Source organism: Dipodomys merriami, unplaced genomic scaffold (genome assembly GCF_024711535.1).
Source record: "Dipodomys merriami isolate MVZ:Mamm:240054 unplaced genomic scaffold, mDipMer1.0.p SCAF_181, whole genome shotgun sequence".
Lineage (NCBI taxonomy): Eukaryota > Metazoa > Chordata > Mammalia > Rodentia > Heteromyidae > Dipodomys > Dipodomys merriami.
Genome location: NW_027203171.1, coordinates 118,009 through 122,352, shown reverse-complemented (window position 1 = coordinate 122,352; position 4,344 = coordinate 118,009). Strand labels below are relative to the sequence as shown.

Sequence of the window (4,344 nt, the reverse complement as noted above, 5' to 3'; positions counted from 1 at the left end):
TAACAAAGTAGAAAGTCTTGATAGTAGGTCCAATCTCAGGGATTGAAGACAGCCTAGATATTATAGGGAAAGAACATACAACCATTCAAGAAAAATCCAGGAAATACGATAGATCTATTCAACACATGGAAGAAACCATCAGAAAGCCTAATCTGAGGATAATGGGTGTAGAGGAGCACCTAGAAACAGAAGTTAATGGTCTAGGAAATTTGTTTAACAGGATCCTAGCAGAGAACTTCCCAAACATGCAAAAAGATAGGCCTATTAAGATACAAGAAGCTTTTAGAAATACAAATAGACATGGCCAAAACAGGACATCCCACTCTCACAGTATAATCCTCGCAGGATCAATTCAGACCAAGGAAAAGATCCTTAAAGCTATCAAGGAGAAAATATCAATCACTTATAAAGGGAAACCAATTAGAATCACCTCAGATTTCTCAGCAGAGATAATTCAAGCAGGAAGACCTTGGAACGATATATGCCATGCCCTAATGACAAACAAATATCAACCAAGAATACTTTACCCAGCTAAACTCTCATTCATAACCCAAGGTCAAAGAAAGTCCTTCCATAGCAATGAAAAATTTAAACAATTTATCTCCACCAAACCAGCCCTACAAAAGATTCTTAAAGATGTCCTACACATAGAAAACCAACAAGACCGCAATAAAGGCCAAGAAACTAAACCCAAACTGAGAATCCAAGCAGCATAGGAAGAACTCAGTTGCCTCAGCCCCCAAGAAGGTGGATAAAATGGCAGGAACTCCCTAATACCTCTCAGTCCTCTCTCTCAACATTGATGAACTTAACTCTCCAATTAAGCTACATAGACTGTCTAGTTCAATTAAAAAGCAAGATCCTTCCATCTTCTGCCTTCAGGATTCACGTCTTGCTCATAAAAACAAAAATATTTTCAATATGAAAGTCTGGAACAAAATCTACCAAGCAAACAGCCCCCATTATCAAGTGGGAGTTGCAATACTAATATCAGATAAAATACACTTCAAACTAAAACTAGTGAGAAGAGATAAAGAAGGTCACTACACACTAATTAAAGGATATCTACTTCTGGAGGATATTACAATTCTAAATATCTTTTCGCCAAACAACGGAGCACCCAAATTTATCCAAGCAACACTACTTTCCCTCAAATCCCAAATAGATCCAAGGACATTAATTGTTGGGGACGTTAGCACACCACTTTCCCCACTAGATAGATCAACTCGGCAAAAACTGAAAAGAGAAATTGCGGATCTAAACAACTGCATAGGTAAATTAGATTTAACAGACACCTACCGAATATTTCAACCAGCAGCATCAGAATACATGGTTTTCTCAGCAGCACATGGAACATTTTCCAAAATAGACCACATTTTAGTCCACAAAGCAAACTTGTCCAAATTCAGATACATTGAATTTATACCTTGCTTTCTCTCAGAACACAAGGGAATAAAATTAGAACTCAACACTGAAAACCACCAAAGAGGATCCTGTAACAACGCAAGGACCTGGAACAACACACTGCTGAATCACGATTGGTTCATGGAAGAGATTAGAAAGGAAATTCAAGTGTTCATGTTATTCAACAAAAATGAGCATACAAACTACCAGCTCCTCTGTGAAACAGCAATGGCAGTACTCAGAGGCAAGTTTATAGCTCTCAGTTCTTACATCAACAAATTGGAGAGATCTGAAACCAAAAATTTAATGAGACATCTGGGCCTCCTTGCAAAAGAGCAGTAAAATAAACCCCAATGCAGTAGACTAAAGCAAATGATTAAAATTAAATCAGAATTAAATGAATTAGAATTAAAAAAAAAACAGAAAGAATCAACACAACAAAGAGTTGATTCTTTGAAAAATCAAAGTGATTGACAGACACTTAGCAAATCTTATCAGAAAAAAAGAGAACACACCCATAATATGTATTATAATTTAGGTCAGGTGGTAGGAAAGGAAGTGGAAAACAATACTACATCCAGTAAAGCTGACATTCCTATTACATCACTAAGGAAAGAGTATTAAGACCTGCAAGATTCATAGGGTGGTTGCATGTGACATTACTATGTAAAACACTATTAACTATCATCTCAGACATCCATAACATTTTGCTTTCATTTTCAAGATCAATAGCCAAATATCTATGACTTTTTATTAATTTTGTGTGTTTCTTAGGAAGGAAGAAGGAGGGTTTGGTAGTTGATGATGGAAAAAAATATATGTATTATCTCCTTGTCCAAATTTTTTGCAGTTTTATTTATTTATTTTTCTTCTTTATATTATTTTTATTGTGAAAATACTGTACAGAGGGGTTACAATTACATGGGCAAAATAATGAGTACATTTCTTAGCAAGCGTAGTAGCCTCCTCTTTTGATTCCCCTTCCCATCCCTTCCCATGTCCCCCCACTCAATCCTCCCCGCTACCCTCCCCCACCAAAGTTGTAAAGTTCATTTTTCGACATAACGTCTTGTACATCTCATTGTTGCAATGGGTCCACCTGTATCTCTATTTAAACGAAGTTTTGCAGTTTGAAAAAGTGCTACTGATGAACTCACACTTACAGCTAATTGACTTGCTGTCTGCACAAGATGCATATAAATGAAGACATTTATTCTGTTGGATAGTCACATATATTAACAAAATCCATTTCTGGAAAATAAAAGATACTAGATAAGAAATTATAAAGTATTGTTTTTAAAATGGTTTATTTTCTTGGAGAACAAAAGGTAGTATTGAAATGATTAATCCAGCTTTCTTCGAGATTTTATGCTGTCTCAGTATCAAAATGTTCTCTAATTCCTGTAACATCCAAGCATAAAAGACGTGATTTGAAAATCTCAGTAGTTTTAGAAACAAAGGTATATAATACCTTCCTTCCTGCAGAGACATGTGAGCACAAGTATGATTGATTATATTATAGTTCTCTTTTTTTTTCTCTTTATCTCAAGTGTTGCATACCTTGGTATATTACTCTATTTGTTGCATCAGCTTCTGTAGGTGAGATTTACTTCTACCTGCAATGTCAAAATGGGTTATATGAGTTATTTCAGCTTACAAAAGTGAACCAGAAGTGGAGAAAGATTATTTCTAGGGGAAGATTTCTATCTCATTGTCTGTGTCTAAAAGCTGACTTGTTTTCCCTTAGCCATAAAAATAGCATATTTCAGAGGGAGTCTTCCTTCAGTTTATATACTGGAAGAATATAGCATGTGAAATTGAAGCAAAACTCAAATACAGCCTCATACATATAAGACAGGCAGAATTAAGCTAATATTAGAAAGTGATATTAAGATGTTAGTTTCTTACCATCCTTGTACACCATTATGATAGTTGACTATAGCACACCAGAATTAAACAAATCCTAACCAAGAACTTAACAAATAGATAACATTTTCTGTAGGAAATTATTACAATATTTTATAAATAAGCATTTTCCATGTGATCACTTGTAGGGTTATCTTTTCTATAGATGGGTTTAATCACTCTAGAGCACTGTGTCTAATATCCATTATCATTATCCGGACCTTGTGATTTTGATGAGGAAGAATAAAATATCTAGATTTCTTCTTCTCTTTCCCTCTTCTCCTATTTCTAGTGTGAATTCTCTTCCTTTCTACAAATTCTATTAATAATGGAAGAATGACACATTGTGGATATCAAGCAAAAGGCTTCAAATCAAGAATTTCATTCTTTCAGAAACAAATGAAGTAAATCAGATTGGCTCAAGGGAGAATAACATCAGGATTTTTTTCCCTTCTCTGGCTTTCACCTTAGAGTCTGAACATGACTCTAAATATCTAATAAACCATCTCCCTCGACTAATTTTTAAAAATATATTTTATAAAATAAATGATAATTTAAAAATAAATAGTAATTTTGTGTTTGTTTTTGGCAAGCATGAAATAAGACTGCATTAACAATGTGTGAGTTGAGAGACTAAATTATATCAGAATCTTATATAATGAAAAATAGTAGTTTTTAAGATAAATAGCTTGTAGATATATTTTTAATGTAATATACTCACAAAGTCATCAATTTTCTTCCTTTCCTCTCCATGCTGATTCAACTTCAATAAGCAGTTCATGTAACTCAAATGGCTGCCTTTCTTTCAAAAATAGATTAGACCCAAAAAAGTTAGAATAAGAGAACCAGTATTGGGTGATGCATTCTTTAAAAATAGCAGTCAAATAAATATTAACCATAATTCCAAAATAATAACAATCAAATGCTCTTGAAAAGAGAAGAATGTATGCAGAATATATAAAATGTGATAGTGCCAGAACTGCTTCAAGCATTTATGATTTCTAGTACATGACAATGTTTTAATCAGGATTAATT

General features: G+C 33.9%; 1 long non-coding RNA gene across 1 annotated transcript; it reads right to left on the bottom strand.

The window, feature by feature from the left end:
- Positions 1-2,729: 2,729 nt before the first annotated feature.
- On the bottom strand, positions 2,730-4,105 carry LOC138830041 (uncharacterized). Its single transcript, XR_011372840.1, has 3 exons — positions 4,031-4,105; positions 2,965-3,020; positions 2,730-2,805 (listed from the first exon to the last, which is right to left on the bottom strand). It is a non-coding gene; the product is annotated as an uncharacterized lncRNA (long non-coding RNA).
- Positions 4,106-4,344: the final 239 nt, after the last annotated feature.